The 19,470-nt window shown below is 52.0% G+C and overlaps 2 long non-coding RNA genes across 2 annotated transcripts; both read right to left on the reverse strand.

Moving 5' to 3' along the window:
• Positions 1 to 5,892: 5,892 nt before the first annotated feature.
• Positions 5,893 to 9,603, reverse strand: LOC136291870 (uncharacterized). The gene is made up of 4 exons (XR_010721793.1): positions 9,174 to 9,603; positions 7,790 to 8,012; positions 7,563 to 7,628; positions 5,893 to 6,496 (listed from the first exon to the last, which is right to left on the reverse strand). It is a non-coding gene; the product is annotated as an uncharacterized lncRNA (long non-coding RNA).
• Positions 9,604 to 9,968: 365 nt separating this feature from the next.
• Positions 9,969 to 10,645, reverse strand: LOC136291871 (uncharacterized). The gene is made up of 3 exons (XR_010721794.1): positions 10,496 to 10,645; positions 10,339 to 10,417; positions 9,969 to 10,261 (listed from the first exon to the last, which is right to left on the reverse strand). It is a non-coding gene; the product is annotated as an uncharacterized lncRNA (long non-coding RNA).
• Positions 10,646 to 19,470: the final 8,825 nt, after the last annotated feature.

Consider the following 19,470-nt stretch of genomic DNA (forward strand, 5'->3'; position numbering starts at 1 on the left):
ATGGCCTTGGTCCAGGCAGACTGAGGTGCAGCTCCCAGCGAGGGAGGCCAGGCTGTGCCTCGGGGAGCTCCGGGAATCTGGGATTGCCCGTGGGATTCAAGGGCTGGAAAAGCACACCCACCTGCCAGGTTCAGTGCTGGGACAGAGCAAGGCCGGGGCTCGGGGGCAGCAGTTAGAGCTGGGACTGCAGGAGAACACCCCAAACCCGGGTTAAACATCCGGCACGACACGCAGCACGCTCCGGGAGAAACTCGGGTGGGAGAAGCCCCGGGATGCTCCACGTTCCTTGCCCTTGGCAGCTGTGCCAGGGCCTCCCTCAGAATGCTGACCTCACCGTGCAGCTCCTACAAAATAGGAGAACTTATGGAAATCACCCAGCAATCCATGGACTTCCAGTTATTAAGAACCACAGCTGCAGCGAAAGGTGTACAAACGCTACTGCAAACCAGCAGGGCTGAGGAGACGCAGGGATTTATTCCCGAGGGGACACAAGGATCCCTCAGCCAGCCAGGATTTCTGGGCAGAATTCCTGCAATAACCAAAATTCACCTTGGCAAACAGAGGAGGCGGAGGAGGAGGAGGAGGAGGAGGAGGAGGAGGAGGAGACCAGGAACACACTCCGGCTGACAGCAAGGATTTCTTGGAAAAGGCAGGAAATCAAAGGGACAGTCTGTGTCCAGTTCTGGCCAGGTAATTACCCAGGAGTCAGAGAGAAAAGTGGGAACCTTGGACTGGGATGAGGCCTTCCAGGGGCTTCACTTCCTACTGGCTCTCTCCTCTTTTTGCCAACTACCTGCAAGAGGAAAAACAACAGGAGTCAAGGTCAAACACGGACAGGATGTGCTGGCTTCAGGCAGACTGCAGTGCACCTCGCAGGAATCACTGAAAGGCATGAAAGGAACCAAGGGAAATTAAAGAAGAGCTGCCACCTCCAAGGGCTCTCCAAGGCAGGCTCAGAACCCTTACCAACGATTGGCTTTAATAAAGCAACTCACACAGAGCCACCAACACCACACGGACACAGCACCGTTCTTTTGGAGTGGAGTTCTAGAGAAATGCGGAAGAACGGAAAAGCCTTCCTAAACCCGGAAACTCCTTGAAGAGATAGACAGGGCACAGCTGCTGACAGAGCCTTGGGATTCAGGGGGGAAAACTCCAAGTTTTCAGTCTTTAGCATCTTCCACTCTGCCATCGTTGACAGCAAACACGGCTTCAGCCTCAGGGAGACGCAGAGAACTCCGAGATTTTGCAGATCCTGCTCTCACCTCTCGCCCCATATTTTTCCTTTCTTCCAAAACGATGACAACAAGAAAAGTCAACTATTGCAGTTTTGCTTGCTTGATGTGTTTTTTGGTTTTACTTACACGTGACTTTCAGATCCCCATCCACACTCAGAATCATTCAAACCTTCGAGCACAGAGCCTCCAGGCACCGCTTATTTCTTCTGAGATTTGATTCAAGAAGACCATTTTTCAGAACCTGACATGAGATTGGCAACTAAGTTTCATTTTACAGCTCTTCCCCTTTTTAAACTGTGTTTCCTCAAAGCTTCCCAATTGTGCTAAGCTTAGAATTCACCCCAAGGAAGACCTGAAAAATGCCTTGCCATTTCCTTTCCTCCTCCCTCAAGCTCCATCAGACTGGCAGAAGGCATTAGTACTGTTTCCAGAGCAGTTGGCCTCACTTGGACTGTTGGTCTGTAACGGCTGCAACAAAATACGCCCTCCTGGAAGCAGTTCAGCACTTACTGATCACTCCTTTGTTTTGGCACTTCCCAGCCAGGGCCTGCTGGGCCTCCTGCAGATGCAGGTCTTCGCTGACAAGGCTCCACTTGTGCAGCAGCAGCAGGAGCAGGAGCAGCAGCAGCAGCAGCTCTCTGAAATTTTAGAAAACATTAGAAAAATACAGGCAAAAGCTCACCTCTGTCCTCCACTAAGGACATCCCCAGGACATCATCCCAGTTTTTCCCAGCTAGGAGCTGCAAGGAATTCAGGCAGGGGAAATGACATCAGGGAACAGCTTTGTAAAGTCAAAGGCAGAAAGAGAAGATCCACCAGCAAAGGGCAGGAAAGGGGAAAGGTTTCTGAAAACATTTCTGCAGTCTAATTAATAATTATTTCCGCTTCCCCAGCGAGAAGAACACAGACTCACAGCCATTCAGGCCTGACAGTCCCCTGCAGCCAGAGCTCAGCACACATCCACAGAAGCAAGTCCAGCATCTGAAAGAAAAAAAAAACAAAAAACAAAAACCAAACACAACAATCAAACCAGTAGGAAAAGGTGATTTCTTTGGCTTCAAAGTTATTTCAAGTTCTTAAAGCCCAACACAGCTGCTAGGAGAAACAGAGTCAGGGCTCCTGGCAGACAGAGGGTGTTTTCCCCCCCAGGGGACTGCAGAGGAATTGTCTGGGACTTGGACTGTCCCTCGGGGTGACACCAGTTGCTGTGACTTCTATCATTCCATATGTTTGACTCCCAAAACTTCCCAGCCCAGGGGCTTGAGCTGACAGGGCAGCACAAAGATTGTTCTCTGTGTGGTGCCCAGATTTGGGGTTCACTGTCACCTTTGCTAGTTTAGATGAATTATACCCACGGCCCCGAATTCCCTGCTCAGTTCCCGCTGCAATAACCTCACAGTGCCTCACGGAGCACGGATATTCCCACGCAGAGCTGCTGCTTGAATGCCAGACGTGTCAGGAACCAGCAGAGCTTCCAAGGAAGCTCAGCAGGATGGGGACAGGATAGGTTTCTATTCCATAGATTTGGTTAATTATAACCCTCACCCCCTGGGGGTCACCTGTCAGATTTCCCTGGAATTCAGCCACCCCCCTGAGCTCGGGCTCCAGGTGATGTTTCAGAGCAGGAGAAGGCACTGGCCGGCCTGTGCTGAGGCAGCCCCTGTGCCCTCGGGAGGACACAGCTCCCTGCAGGAGCTCAGCTCCTTTCCGAGCCCCAGCAGTGGCCTCTGCAAGTGCCTTTCCCTCAGGCAAGGGACGCCCATCCCTGCCTTCAGCACACCTCCAGTGGGACCCACCTGCAAAAGCTTTCCATCGCTTCTGCACTCCGGCCGGCTCCCTGGAAAAGTCCAGACTTCATCCAAACGAAACTCCATCCCACTCAAACCTTTGATTTTGAGGCATCTCCGAGGGCCGTTGCTCTGGATTTAATTTCTGTGAGGGAGGAGCGCCTTGGCTTTAATGCTGCCGACGGGTGATGTCCTCAGGCTGAAAGGGAGGGGATTTGGGGTGGCCAGGACATCCCTGGCAACTGTGTGGGAGCTCCGGGAGGTGGGAATTGCTGTCTGAGCCCCTCTGCAGACAGCCCGAGCCGCCGTTCCCGGGCAATGCCAGCTGTTCCCCGGGGAGCTCTTGGGCTGTGGGTGCCTCTGTCTGGGCTGCAGCATCTCCCCGTGCCCGGCGGGAGCAGCCCCTGGCCGAGGAGCCGCGGCAGCCCCGGGGCCGTGTCCGTGCCAGCCCCGAGCCCGGCCCCGGGCCCTGCGTTTGGCCGCCGCTGCCACGGGCGGGGCCCCGCAGGCACAGCTCCTCCCTGCACATCATCCCAGGGCTGCTGGCCCCGCTGGGGCTGCCGGCCTCCTTCCTCCCTGCGCCTCCGGGCACCCGGGACACCTGCAGGAAACCCCGAGGGACACTGCAGGCGGCACGGGGGGGCACCGAGGCCTCCGGCCAGAAAAGCAGCCCCGGCCTCAGCAGCTGCCATCATTTTGGCCCGGCAACACTCACCTGCAGGAAACGCCCCTGTGCGGGTGGGACCGGCCCTGCCTCTCTGCAGAGCTTTGGCCGTGGAAGAAGGGAAGCCTCAGGACTCGTCCTGCTCCTTTCCGCCCGGAAAGAGACTTTGTGTGAGTACTTTTACGGCAGCTGCTGGGTAAATCCTGGAAAGGACAGGAAATCAGCGTCACTGGAAGAGCTTTGTGCTGTCGTGAGCTGCCAGCCACTTCTGCCCTCGAGCCATTCCAGGGGCTGGTGTGTGAAGCAGCTTTGGCAGAGAAGGCGGCACTGCACTTACCTTAGTGGGGCCAAGCGTTGCCATCCTATGGAGGTCCATCCCCATAATGCAGAGATTGGTTCAGCTGCTTGGAGCAGAGTCCGGGTAATGCCAAGGTGCTGAGTTCGATTCTCAAACGGTCCGTCCGCTTGAGAGTCAGATTTTAGGATCCCTCTCAGCCTCAGTATATCCTGTGACCTGGAAATAAGAGGAAAATTCTCGGCTGAGTTTTAATAAAACAGCTTTTGCCATTGCAGGGTGTGAGCTGCACTCGGCGATTTTCGGCCGCGACGAGCCCCACGAGCTTTCCGCCCTTCCTTGCCGCCATCATGGTTGCGTCTGAGGCCACTTCCGGTCCCGCCGGCATCTTTTTTGCGGCACCTCTAAGGCCCCCGGCAGGTGTTTACACAGACGCCTGACTAAATCCGCGAATCCGAACGCAAGCGCGGCGCGGCTGAGCACACGGCCCGTGTCCCCACACCTGGAGACGCCGCGGAAAATTGCGCCCGGGCGGCGCCGTAGTCGGGGTTTCGTGCAGGCGTCTGGCTAAACGCCTATAGGGTCCTTATTTTTTCGCGCCCTTTTGGCCGCCCTTTTTGGAAGGTCGGGCGCCTCGCGCCTGGGCGCCATTTTGTGAGGGGCGTCGCGTGACTTCCGCTTTTCCTTGCCGCCATCTTTGTTGCGGCTGAGGCCACTTCCGTCCCGGCCGCCATGTTCTTTGCGGCTCGGCATAGGCCTCCGCCAGGTGTTTACACAGACGCCTGACTAAATCCGCGAATCCGAACGCAAGCGCGGCGCGGCTGAGCACACGACCGGTGTCCCTACACCTGGAAACGCCGCGGAAAATTGCGCCCGGGCGGCGCCGTAGTCGGGGTTTTTGTGCAGGCGTCTGGCTAAACGCCTATAGGGTCCTTATTTTTCCCGCCCTTTTGGCCGCCCTTATTGGAAGGTCGGGCGCCTCGCGTCTCGCCGCCATCTTGGTAGTGGAACCCACTAAAATGCCCCCTCGGCTCCTCCCACAAGCGCCTGACTGAATGGACTGCAGCCCGCGGCGCCGCTGCGCCCCCATCCCGTGTCCGCACACCCGCAAACGCCGCGGAAAATCGCGCCCGGACGGCTCCGGGGTCCGGGTGGCGCGCGCAGGCAGCCGGCTGCCACGCGCCCGGGCTCCTTGCCTTTTTCCCTCCCTTTCGGCCCCGAGCTGCGGGCGGGCGGGCGGCAGCGCCGCCCCCGAGCTCACAGTGCGGGGCTTCCACGCGCGTCGGGGACGGGCGGGGGGGACAGCTGCACTACCGCTCTTTGGCCACAGGGTGGCAGCATTGCCTCACAGATCATGAGGGACGGGCACGGGGGACAGCTGCACTACCGCTCTTTGCCCACAGGGTGGCAGCATTGCCGCACGGCTCCGGCGGGACGGGCACGGGGGACAGCTGCACTACCGCTCTCTGCCCACAGGGTGGCAGCACTGCCGCGCGGCGGCGCGGAGCGGAGCCATAAACGAACGTGCCCAGGAATGCCCTGGCGAACAGCCTCCGGAATAAATGGCCCAAAAGACCCCCGAGCACACCTGCGAGAGCCCTGCCAGCAACCAGACCGAAACAAAACAGCCTTTCGTTCAGGCTCTATTTCAATATTTTTTATCTTTGTGATTCGGATATTTACATTCATCATTACAATTCATCTTTTATATTATGTACATTATACATCATGTATTATGTTTATTATACTATTATATTTATTATAGATATTAAATATAGAAAGTTATATATAAAATAATTTATTTATTATGTAATGTTATAAATAATAATACATTTCATTTAAATATGATTATGTACATTATAGATGTTTATATTATGTATATTAAATATATTTATAAAACGTGTAGTAAGTAATAATATATTGTGTGTTTTTTATTGATATTATTTTTCATATCCTATACTTTTTGTTATTTTTCTTTTTCTGTATTTTTTTAATTCGTTTGTTTATATTTTAAACGATATTTTACACTAGATGAATTCATGAACCTAACACATCAGAAACACAATTAATTTGAATTAAATGAGCCTGGTTTTCTAAGGGGTAAAGTTTTAATCTTTATTTAGATAATATGGGCATATTTTCTCTATCTGTATGGGGTTTTTTTGGTGGGTTGCGGGGGAGTTTATTTTGGGGGTTTTCTTTTTTTGTTCGCTTTGTTTTGGATTTCTTTGCTAATAAACAAGCAGGGTCGGAGAGTTCAAAATAAAACGTCTACTTTGTTTTTATTGCTCCCTCTGAAATACGCCTCGACAGCCTGGACAGCAGGCTGCCGCTGCTAACACTGTGCACGGGTAGGAGGAGACCTGGTCGGGGCTGGAAAGGAAAAAACGGCACCACGGTGGTCACAGCTTTCTCCCTTCAGGAGTTTTATGGAGCAGAAAATACAGAGCTTTTGCCAACTGCGCTCTCTATGACATCCCGACGTCCAGCGGGCACCGAGGTCATTTCTCATCTTTCTTGCCAACAGCCAAACCCCCAGGCGCCCGGGGGAAGAAAGAGTATGGGGAGAAAAAAAAAAGGAACAAAGAAAACATGAAAAAATAAACCAAAACTATAGAAAATAATAAATAAAATTAAAATACCAAAAGAAAAAAATTTCAAAGTAACAAAAAAGTGGAAAAAAAATTTAAACAAAAAATTAAAATAAAAAACGAAAAGTAGTTTTAACAAGTAAATAAATAGCTAAAGAAAAAAAATAAAAATTAAAAAACTGAAGAAAAAGTCTTTGAAAAACCACAAAACGCAACATGAAAAACCACAACAAAAGAGCACAAAAATACAAAAATAACAAAAAATAAAAGACAAAATTAAATAAACGCAGCTCTCACCTCCTGCCACTGCCTAAAAAAGCGCCATGGCTTTCCTCAATTATGCAGCAATAAGGGAAACAAACCCAGTGCCCCCCAGAACAGAAGGTTTTCTAGACAATTCCCACTTCTGCTTGGAAACAAATTCTATTTTAGTGGGAAGCTCATTTTGGACAAACACCCAAATGTGCCAAGGTCGGAAAGAACCAGCCCCTTGTGTCCAAGGAACAGCAGCTAGGCCTAGATTCAGGTTTTAATGGCATTTATGTAATTAAAAATGCAGTAAATTGAACTTTACAAAGAGACGAATCGTGGCAAATAAATACTTCAAAGTTTTCTTGGGAATTCACAGAATTTTGTGGAGATGGTGCTGGACAATTGCTGATTTACCAACATTAATTGGGTAAATTTCCTTGGAAATGTGCTCTACAAGGTACAAAAATTCCAATTAGGATGGAAAATTGGAATAAATAAATATTCCCTTACTAAAATCAGAGAGAAAATCAGAGTTATTCCTTCAATTAAAAGGAAGGAATAACATCCAAATCCAAGCCTGCCTGGAAAACAAGCTCAGGAATTTCTAACATTGAAAACTTTTGCAAGAGTCATGAAGTTGGTGAAAGTTCATGGAATGATGATTTAAAATCTGCTTCCTCTGCACTGATTTAAAGGGAAGTGGGAATTCAACAGGTCCAGTTACTCCCATCCAACCTTGGACTGGGATAAGGCCTTCCAGTGGCTTCACTTCCTACTGGCTCTCTCCTTTTCGCCAACTACCTGCAAGAGGAAAAGCAACAGGAATAAAGTCTCAAACAGGATGGCCTTGGTCCAGGCAGACTGAGGTGCAGCTCCCAGGGAGGGAGGCCAGGCTGTGCCTCGGGGAGCTCCGGGAATCTGGGATTGCCCGTGGGATTCAAGGGCTGGAAAAGCACACCCACCTGCCAGGTTCAGTGCTGGGACAGAGCAAGGCCGGGGCTCGGGGGCAGCAGTTAGAGCTGGGACTGCAGGAGAACACCCCAAACCCGGGTTAAACATCCGGCACGACACGCAGCACGCTCCGGGAGAAACTCGGGCGGGAGAAGCCCCGGGATGCTCCACGTTCCTTGCCCTTGGCAGCTGTGCCAGGGCCTCCCTCAGAATGCTGACCTCACCGTGCAGCTCCTACAAAACAGGAGAACTTATGGGAATCGCCCAGAATCCCTGGACTTCCAGTTATTAAGAACCACAGCTGCAGCGAAAGGTGTACAAATGCTACTGCAAACCAGCAGGGCTGAGGAGACGCAGGGATTTATTCCCGAGGGGACACAAGGATCCCTCAGCCAGCCAGGATTTCTCCCAGGCTCTTCCCACTGCTCTCTAAGGACACAAACAGCAGTTTTTCCCTCGAGTTCCCCTTTCCATCAATGCCAAGACCCGTGTTCTCCTCCAACCCCAGGTTCAGGAAGGAAAGTAGGAATATTATCACTGCACAGACTGTCCAGGAGGGTGTGACTGAGGCAGCAGCACCAGCTCCCACTCCACTGCTGCTCTGGATTCCTGAGCAGCTCCTTTCCATCCTGCCCTTCCCAGCACCATTCCCTGGGTGCCATGTCCACAGACACCTTCTCCATGCCGCTTAAAACCCACAGACACCAACAGAAAGGAGATCAAAAATCAATTCACATGTTGCTAGTCAGAGAGAATGGGAGAGGCCTAAAAATCTGCATTTATTTTAGAACACTAGAGCAATTTCTTCATGACCCTGACTATCAGTGATGGGCAGATAAACACCTTCTTTAACTTACTACCTGCAAAAACATCAAGTTTCAAGTTTAGTAAAGATAAAATTTTGCGGCAAAAATAAAAGAGGTGGGATGTTGGTGTTAGTGCTTTAACCTTCGGACATTAGCGGCTATTTGTAAAACAAATTCATTATTGAAGCAGGTAACTTGAAAATAAGGGGTTTTTACAATAAAGTTGACCAAAAAAGAGTCTCAAAATTAAGATATAGGCTGCACAAATATTTAAGAAAAAAAAAGTTGTCTTTCGTGCATATAACCTGCCAGCCTCTCATGTTTTCAGTCCTTACCATTATTTTTACCAAGGTGATGATTAAAACCTTGTCAAAAGCTCAAAAAAAAAAATTCCAGGACAAGGCAGGTGTTTTCCCAAGTACCCTCAGTGTGGAGCTGTGTCAGCCACAAGTGTTTGCTCCCGCAGCCCAGCCCGGAGCAGGCTCCAGCTGCTGCCCAGGGGGGTTACCAAGGGACTCACCTGTTTGAAGCTGTAAACGCAGGTGGCCTGCACTGGAGTGCCAATAAATGTGAAATGTGTGACTCTCACCTTGAATAGCGATCGATCTTCTCAGGGGAGCCCCTCACCCAGGATGGGGGGCTCTGCCACGGATTTCATCTCTCTGCATCTGAAACAAAGTCAGGACAACAGTCAGAGTGCTGCAGGATACCTTGACAGCTCCACACATCTTGTGGCAATCTAGGAATACCCTCTACAGTCTAACCACACCCCACATCACAAATTTCAAGCCCCCGGCACTATTACCCTCGTACCCCTACACCCAGACTGAGCAGCAAGGCAGAGCAGCTCCGGGCCAAACACACACCAACACCCGTGACACAGCACAGGACAAACGAGGGGACGCAACAGGGACAGAAAACTCTGGGCAAGAAGAATGACCCTGAGGGTCCAGAGAACTCGGAATGAGATGACCGAGGTGAGACGGAAGGTGAGCTGGCCAGGCTCAGAGAACCCTGCAGGAACAAGATGCCATCGGGATGACTTATCCCAAGAGACGCAGAGATGGATGCCCGAGAATCCTACGGTCAGAATCCTCCACCTGTCTTTGCATTCTCACAAGACCTAACCCGCCGGAATGGATCAGGGCGGTGCACGGCTGTCAGTACAGCTCAGAACAAGACTTGAAAAGGCATCGGACCGGATGCTTGTGAAGAGAGATGGATTCTGATGAGTGTCCGAGCAGCTGAGACAAAGGCACCTGGCTGAGGAGCACAGAGATCAGAAATGCTAAGACTGATGCCAGGGGTTTGGACAGGCCCCTGAAAGGACTAAAGGAAAAGACAACACACCCAAAAGACACAGTGCACATCAGACAAGTGACACAACACACACCAGGACTGCTCTGCCCTGCACACCTCAGCACTGACATGAAAAATGAGACTTTTCCTTCATGTAGCCTAAGGGGTCACATCTTGGTGCCCCCAACTCCAAATCTGACTTAAAAAACCCCTCCCGGTGATCCCTGCCCTGGCATCCTGCTTTCATCCCCTCTGTGAGCCATAGCCCTCCACTTATCTCTCAGGCATCCAGGGAGGCAAATCCCTGCCAGGTCCAAAGAAGGCTGCCTCTCCCTCAGGAAAACTCCTGCTGTCGCCGGGCTGTTGTCTCTTAGTCAGCTACAACAAAGAAAACCAAACATGAATGCGTGATCTTAGCAGCCCATCACCCAAAACCCGACAATTCTGCTACTCACCATCTCCTAAGCTTGCCTGTGTCCTCGGCCCCGCGCTTCAGCTGCGCTCAGAGGCCAACGCCGGCGTCGCAGGGTCTGCCTGGGTAAAGAGCAGACAAGGTGACGTGGCAGCGCTGGAACTTGAGGGGACCCTCCCTCCTTCTCCTCCCTGACTCACCTCAACTCCTCGGCCGTTATCCAAGCCTACCTGGATGGGGCCTTCACAAGGAGAAGATCAAGGCTCCATCACAGACTCCTGGAATGCTCCCGGAGGGCTCACGGGTGAGGTGACGCGGGTCTGTCGTCCCGTTGGTGAGAGGGGAGCTCGGCCTCCTGCGAGTGGACTCCCTAAAACGCACAATAACGGAGGCTTAGAGTTGCACCAGCGAGTGAGGCTTGAACAATAGCAACGGCTTCTGTCCACCCGTCACTGCTCACCTCGCCCACGTCAGCTTGACTGCTGAGATCCGGCTTCACCACCTAAAAATAAAGACAAAGAACAGAGCTGTAACACAGCCATCATTTACACCTCCCCTGCAAACAGAAACAGGGACTGACCTTCTCAGGGGAGCCCCTCACCCAGGATGGGGGGCTCTGCCACAGATTTCATCTCTCTGCATCTGAAACAGAGTCAGGACAAAAGTCAGAGTGCTGCAGGATACCTTGACAGCTCCACACATCTTGTGGCAATCTAGGAATACCCTCTACAGTCTAACCATAACCACACCCCACATCACAAATTTCAAGCCCCCAGGACTATTACCCTCGTACCCCTACACCCAGACTGAGCAGCAAGGCAGAGCAGCTCCGGGCCAAACACACACCAACACCCGTGACACAGCACAGGACAAACGAGGGGACGCAACAGGGACAGAAAACTCTGGCAAGAAGAATGACCCTGAGGGTCCAGAGAACTCGGAATGAGATGACCGAGGTGAGATGGAAGGTGAGCTGGCCAGGCTCAGAGAACCCTGCAGGAACAAGATGCCATCGGGATGACTTATCCCAAGAGACGCAGAGATGGATGCCCGAGAATCCTACGGTCAGAATCCTCCACCTGTCTTTGCATTCTCACAAGACCTAACCCGCCGGAATGGATCAGGGCGGTGCACGGCTGTCAATACAGCTCAGAACAAGACCTGAAAAGGCATCGGACCGGATGCTTGTGAAGAGAGATGGATTCTGATGAGTGTCCGAGCAGCTGAGACAAAGGCACCTGGCTGAGGAGCACAGAGATCAGAAATGCTAAGACTGATGCCAGGGGTTTGGACAGGCCCCCGAAAGGACTAAAGGAAAAGACAAGACACCAAACAGACAGAGTGCACAACAGACAAGTGACACAACACACACCAGGACTGCTCTGCCCTGCACACCTCAGCACTGACATGAAAAATGAGACTTTTCCTTCATGTAGCCTAAGGGGTCACATCTGGGACATCCCCAGCTCCAAACCCGACTCAAAAAAATCCCTCCCGCTGACCCCTGCCCTGGTACCCCGCTTTCATCCCCTCTGTGGCTCCAAGCCCTCCACTTATCTCTCAAATGTCTGGGGAGGTGAATCCACGCCGGGTGCCAAAGAAGGCCGCCTATGCCTCTGGGAAATTCCTCCTGTCACTGGGCTGCTGTCTCCTAGTCAGCTACAATAAAGAAAACCAAATATCAAAGCATAATCTTAGCTGCACATCAGCCAAAACCCAGCAGCTCTGCTACTCACCGTCTCTTAAGCAGCACCGGGTCCTCGGGCCCCGTGCGTGCGTCAGCTGAGCTCGGAGGCCGACGCTCGCAGCGCCAAAGCCTTAGAGGCGTTACTGGCACCGAGCCCACCCACCGTGGCCTCCATTAGGGCTGTGAGCATCCCCGGTTAGAGCAGGACAGGAACGCAGGGTGGACATCCCCGGTGAACCTCAACCCTGTGGACTCTGCCCCACCACGGTCACTTCCTGCCTGGCCCTAGCTTAGGGCTACTGCCTGCACCTCTCAGGACTTCTGGCCTTGTCTTGCGTTAGGATTGCTGCCGGCACCTGCTCTCAGGGAAACGGTGTTGGCAGCAGCGCTGTGAGGGCCGGGATGCCTGTACTCTGACTTGTATCCTAGGCTGTACCCCTGATTTTCACTGTGTGTTCTCTAGTCCTTGAGTCCTTTACCTCAGCCTCTGTGTGTATCACTGTAACCTCCCCCCTTCTGAACCCTGCTTCTTCAGAGCCCTAGACCTTGCAGCCGGGGACGCTCTGCACCGTTAGGGTCCCAAGAGCTGTCCCGCACGCAGGACAGGTACATCCACAGTTGTTCCCTGCCTACCCTAAGAAACGTGGCCCTGAGACAGGGCAGAGGCTGACAGAGCCGAACTCTTTGCGGTGGCAAAAGGCACGAAGCCTTACCAACCGCCGCCTCGAGAGGGAATCAGGAGCACTTCCACCGGCTGCGGAGAGACAGGGAATCCCAGGGTGGGTGGGGCGGGAAACCCCCGTTATCCCCAGCCCTGTTGGATCCTGCTCCCCACTATCGCTTCCTGCCTGGCCCTAGCCTGACAGTGTCTGCACAGGTCAGAGCTTCTGGTGTGTTCCTGCACTAGGGCTGCTGCCTGCACCTGCTCTCAGGGGAAGTGTGCTGGTAGCAGTGCTGTGAGGGCCGCTACACCTGTACTCTGACTTGTATCCTAGCCTGCTCCCCTGAGTTTCACCGTGTGTCCTCTAGTCCTTGAGTCCTTTACCTCAGCCTCTGTGTGTGTGGCTACACCTCCCCCCTTCTAAACCCAACTTCTTTAGAGCCCTGCACCTCGCAGCCAGGCCTTCTGGCATTGTCCTGCATAAGGGCTCCTGCCTGTACCTGCACTCAGGGAAACGGGCATGTCTTTAGGGCTACTCCTTCGGGTCTGGGGTAGGGGTGGGGTCGGGCTGGTACACCTGTACTCTCAATTGGCACATCTTGGACATCCCTATCTCCACACCTGACTCAAAAACCCCTCCTGACAAGTCCTGACCCAGCACTCCACTTTCATCCCCTCTGTGGCTCTGAACCCTCCACTTATCTCTTGGACGTCTGGGGATGAGAATCCACGCCGGGTGCCAAAGAAGGCCGCCTCTCCCTCAGGGAAACTCCTGCTGTCGCCGGGCTGTTGTCTCTTAGTCAGCTACAACAAAGAAAACCAAACATGAATGCGTGATCTTAGCAGCCCATCACCCAAAACCCGACAATTCTGCTACTCACCGTCTCCTAAGCTTGCCTGTGTCCTCGGCCCCGTGCTTCAGCTGCGCTCAGAGGCCAACGCCGGCGTCGCAGGGTCTGCCTGGGTAAAGAGCAGACAAGGTGACGTGGCAGCGCTGGAACTTGAGGGGACCCTCCCTCCTTCTCCTCCCTGACTCACCTCAACTCCTCGGCCGTTATCCAAGCCTACCTGGATGGGGCCTTCACAAGGAGAAGATCAAGGCTCCATCACAGACTCCTGGAATGCTCCCGGAGGGCTCACGGGTGAGGTGACGCGGGTCTGTCGTCCCGTTGGTGAGAGGGGAGCTCGGCCTCCTGCGAGTGGACTCCCTAAAACGCACAATAACGGAGGCTTAGAGTTGCACCAGCGAGTGAGGCTTGAACAATAGCAACGGCTTCTGTCCACCCGTCACTGCTCACCTCGCCCACGTCAGCTTGACTGCTGAGATCCGGCTTCACCACCTAAAAATAAAGACAAAGAACAGAGCTGTAACACAGCCATCATTTACACCTCCCCTGCAAACAGAAACAGGGACTGACCTTCTCAGGGGAGCCCCCTCACCCAGGATGGGGGGCTCTGCCACAGATTTCATCTCTCTGCATCTGAAACAGAGTCAGGACAAAAGTCAGAGTGCTGCAGGATACCTTGACAGCTCCACACATCTTGTGGCAATCTAGGAATACCCTCTACAGTCTAACCACACCCCACATCACAAATTTCAAGCCCCCAGGACTATTACCCTCGTACCCCTACACCCAGACTGAGCAGCAAGGCAGAGCAGCTCCGGGCCAAACACACACCAACACCCGTGACACAGCACAGGACAAACGAGGGGACACAACAGGGACAGAAAACTCTGGGCAAGAAGAATGACCCCGAGGGTCCAGAGAACTCGGAATGAGATGACCGAGGTAAGATGGAAGGTGAGCTGGCCAGGCTCAGAGAACCCTGCAGGAACAAGATGCCATCGGGATGACTTATCCCAAGAGACGCAGAGATGGATGCCCGAGAATCCTACGGTCAGAATCCTCTACCTGTCTTTGCATTCTCACAAGACCTAACCCGCCGGAATGGATCAGGGCGGTGCACGGCTGTCAGTACAGCTCAGAACAAGACCTGAAAAGGCATCGGACTGGATGCTTGTGAAGAGAGATGGATTCTGATGAGTGTCCGAGCAGCTGAGACAAAGGCACCTGGCTGAGGAGCACAGAGATCAGAAATGCTAAGACTGATGCCAGGGGTTTTGACAGGCCCCCGAAAGGACTAAAGGAAAAGACAACACACCCAAAAGACACAGTGCACATCAGACAAGTGACACAACACACACCAGGACTGCTCTGCCCTGCACACCTCAGCACTGACATGAAAAATGAGACTTTTCCTTCATGTAGCCTAAGGGGTCACATCTGGGACATCCCCATCTCCAAACCCGACTCAAAAAATCCCTCCCGCTGACCCCTGCCCTGGTACCCCGCTTTCATCCCCTCTGTGGCTCCAAGCCCTCCACTTATCTCTCAAATGTCTGGGGAGGTGAATCCACGCCGGGTGCCAAAGAAGGCCGCCTCTCCCTCAGAGAAATTCCTCCCGTCACTGGGCTGCTGTCTCCTAGTCAGCTACAATAAAGAAAACCAAATATCAAAGCATAATCTTAGCTGCACATCAGCCAAAACCCAGCAGCTCTGCTACTCACCGTCTCTTAAGCAGGACCGGGTCCTCGGGCCCCGTGCGTGCGTCAGCTGAGCTCGGAGGCCGACGCTCGCAGCGCCAAAGCCTTAGAGGCGTTACTGGCACCGAGCCCACCCACCGTGGCCTCCATTAGGGCTGTGAGCATCCCCGGTTAGAGCAGGACAGGAATGCAGGGTGGACATCCCCGGTGAACCTCAACCCTGTGGACTCTGCCCCACCACGGTCACTTCCTGCCTGGCCCTAGCTTAGGGCTACTGCCTGCACCTCTCAGGACTTCTGGCCTTGTCTTGCGTTAGGATTGCTGCCGGCACCTGCTCTCAGGGAAACGGTGTTGGCAGCAGCGCTGTGAGGGCCGGGATGCCTGTACTCTGACTTGTATCCTAGGCTGTACCCCTGATTTTCACTGTGTGTTCTCTAGTCCTTGAGTCCTTTACCTCAGCCTCTGTGTGTATCACTGTAACCTCCCCCCTTCTGAAGCCTGCTTCTTCAGAGCCCTAGACCTTGCAGCCGGGGACGCTCTGCACCGTTAGGGTCCCAAGAGCTGTCCCGCACGCAGGACAGGTACATCCACAGTTGTTCCCTGCCTACCCTAAGAAACGTGGCCCTGAGACAGGGCAGAGGCTGACAGAGCCGAACTCTTTGCGGTGGCAAAAGGCACGAAGCCTTACCAACCGCCGCCTCGAGAGGGAATCAGGAGCACTTCCACCGGCTGCGGAGAGACAGGGAATCCCAGGGTGGGTGGGGCGGGAAACCCCCGTTATCCCCAGCCCTGTTGGATCCTGCTCCCCACTATCGCTTCCTGCCTGGCCCTAGCCTGACTGTGTCTGCACAGGTCAGAGCTTCTGGTGTGTTCCTGCACTAGGGCTGCTGCCTGCACCTGCTCTCAGGGGAAGTGTGCTGGTAGCAGTGCTGTGAGGGCCGCTACACCTGTACTCTGACTTGTATCCTAGCCTGCTCCCCTGAGTTTCACCGTGTGTCCTCTAGTCCTCGAGTCCTTTACCTCAGCCTCTGTGTGTGTGGCTACACCTCCCCCCTTCTAAACCCAACTTCTTTAGAGCCCTACACCTCGCAGCCAGGCCTTCTGGCATTGTCCTGCATAAGGGCTCCTGCCTGTACCTGCACTCAGGGAAACGGGCATGTCTTTAGGGCTACTCCTTCGGGTCTGGGGTAGGGGTGGGGTCGGGCTGGTACACCTGTACTCTCAATTGGCACATCTTGGACATCCCTCTCTCCACACCTGACTCAAAAACCCCTCCTGACAAGTCCTGACCCAGCACTCCACTTTCATCCCCTCTGTGGCTCTGAACCCTCCACTTATCTCTTGGACGTCTGGGGATGAGAATCCACGCCGGGTGCCACAGAATGCCGCCTCGCCCTCTGGGAATTTCCTGCTGTCACCAGGCTGCTGTCTCTTATTCGGCTACAAGAAATAAAACAAACATCGATGTATGATCTCAGCAGATCTGTTGGCCAATCGGTCAGGGCGTAAGACAAGTGGACCACCTAAAACACACAAACAATAACATATGCTGAAGAGTTACATCAGAAACACCACCACACTTAACTGCATAAACATATAAATTTTCAAACAGACAACTCCAAAAAAATTCCAGCAAAAAAAGCCAACTCTTATCACCCCTAGTCAAACTACTGAATATAATAAAAACAACACCATGTCCAAACCCCTTAATAATACTCCAGAACATATACTCAGAGCCCCCCCAAAGTTAAAGACCTCCCTCTAGCCAAATAAAAAGGAAAAAGCCCACGTCTTGCGACCTATATTAATTCATTAACTTAAAACTTTAAAAATAAACATTAAAGTTTAAACCTTTAGACAACACTAGCACACCATAGACGCCAATCCCATCACTACATGCCAAACCAAAACTTATTTCAACCTTTTGTGCTGCTGCTGCTCGGCACAAAGGTTTGTCCCTCAGCACCTCCTGAAGTAATGTTCCACGCCCAAGGCCTCCCCCAGCCCCTGTGAGATGAACTCACCATCCTTCCATGAGCCTCACCTGGGAGCCCAGCATAAACCCCTCTCCTCCCGCAGCTCCGTGCCAAACTCAGCTCGGGCTCCCCTCTTAAAGCAGTGCTGGCAGGACCCGCCCCCTCGTTATCCTTTACAGCTTCCACCTGTCCCCTCATCAGTGTGACAGCTCTCACCTGGGGCTGCTCTGTCCCCTCAATCATCCTGTGACAGCTCTCACCTGCAGCTGCTGCCAGTCCCTGCTGCTCATTTCCTGGACATTGCACTGTGTGCACTGACACGCTGGGGCACCGGGCTTTCCTTGCTGTGAATAAGGATCCCTCTGCTCCTGCACGTGCCCAAGGCTGAAACTGGGATTCCACCTCCTAAATTCCGTTTGTGTGAGGTTCACAATTCCTAAGGAAATTTCCCAGCAATCGTTACCCTTCATTTACATTTTCTCCTTTGGAATCATCACTACCTTGTCTTTCTGTGCAAGGGTTCCAAACGTTCATTGGGAGTTCAGTAGCTGGGTTGGCTTGTTTATAACTTAGCTGACAATCCCAGGCTAAATCCAAACACCCAGAATTACAGGCAAATACGGAGACAGTTTATAAATACTGCCCTCCCCTGGTAGGTAGCTCTTCCTTGCACTTCCCTGGAGCAGATTTACTCCATCCTTTCTTCCCAAAAGCACCTCTCCAGCACAAATCCCACTTTTTGGACACAAACCAAACAGAAATCTACTACAGCGCGGCCTGGGGGGGGGCCGGGGTGGAGCCCAAGGCCACTGTCCAACCAGTGCTGCCTCTGGCTCCTCGTTATTTACACTGAGAGCATATTGTAGGACGCTCTGCAGCCTTTCTTTGCCATTCTGTATTGGAAAGAGGATGGATAGTAATGACACACACGTCCACAAACAGTCTTTACGGTTCTTCAAAAAGTTAATAATGCCTGTAATAAAAATGGTAAGTAATATTGTGTCTCAGATTGTTTAAGAAAGTGGAAGTTCGAGCTTTAATGTCCTCCTGAGAGACGCTGAATAAAATCTGTCCCCTGAGTTTGCACACAGAAATAAAATACCGATTTTTTTGATCAAACAAGTTAGGTCTGTATGAAAACAGCTGAGGAGGCTTTCATGGCTCAGTGTGATAATGGCAGAGCACAGAACATTAAAGATGGAATGTTAGTTCCCTGAATTAATGCCCTGATGGAGATAAATTCTTTTGCAAAGAGACACAATAGTTTCCTCTCCTTGTTTCTGAGTTCCCGAGCGATCCTGTAATTCCTAACCTGCACGAGTGCAGACCCATCTGACACGGGTAAGTGACATATCCGGCTCCTGGGCTCCAAGCCACGTGTCCCCGATGTCAACGGAAGTCAGGAACACAAAAACAGCTGTGGAAGAAAGTTGAGAGAAAAATCAGAACATATATTCTTCCCTTTCCACACAGTAATACCAAGCCAAGCTGTTCACCTCCAGGATTATGTTTTTAAATGGCTCCCTAACTACTTTTCCTAGATGGAAAATCTGGAGTGGCTTTGCCCATGCAAAACTAATGATCCTACTCACAAGAAGGAACAAACCAGTCTCCTGTTAAACAAAACAGTTTGAAATCTGACCTGTCAGCTGCTATCATTGACCAGCAATAGCAGTCAGCATCCAGGCCTAAGTGGACATTTTTTTGCAGACTATCTCCCCTCTTGAAATCATTTTGGGTTTTTTTTTTTTACACCTTTTGTTTCATTTTAGTCCTTGTGTCCCAACACAAAATTTTGTGTCCTAACACGATCAACAACAAATACAGAATTAGCTCAATAAAACCGCACTTTTCTGATGGAAATGTCACCTCTAGAAACTGCAAGGTTTTTATAGGAATACTGTCTCAAGAATTCAGTAACTTCAGGTATTCCATACCACATGATCCTGAGATTGCTTGGGCATCCAGAGTTTATAGTATTGGCTGAACTGGTAGAGCTGAGGATACTTAACAACTTTCAGGGACTTGAGATCTTTATCATAGGGCTGGAACATCAAGCAGAGAGCAAGTGGTTCTCTCTGAGAGGGCAGGAGGTCAGTGAAAACAGCAACAAGGTACTCCACGATGCGTGCTCCTAGAAAAGTAAAAATAAATTAAACTATTAACATGAGCACAGACACTGGGGCAACCCTCATTCCTTTGGGCCTCGGCAGCAGCCCACAAAGCATCACTCAGAAAAGTATTGAATAAGATCAAGAAGTGTTTGTAGTGACCTAGACAAATGTTCCTGACCACTGAGATACCTG

The sequence above is a fragment of the Chamaea fasciata genome, unplaced genomic scaffold, assembly GCF_029207755.1.
Source record: "Chamaea fasciata isolate MVZ Bird 193981 ecotype frontalis unplaced genomic scaffold, bChaFas1.0.hap1 SCAF_7, whole genome shotgun sequence".
NCBI lineage: Eukaryota > Metazoa > Chordata > Aves > Passeriformes > Sylviidae > Chamaea > Chamaea fasciata.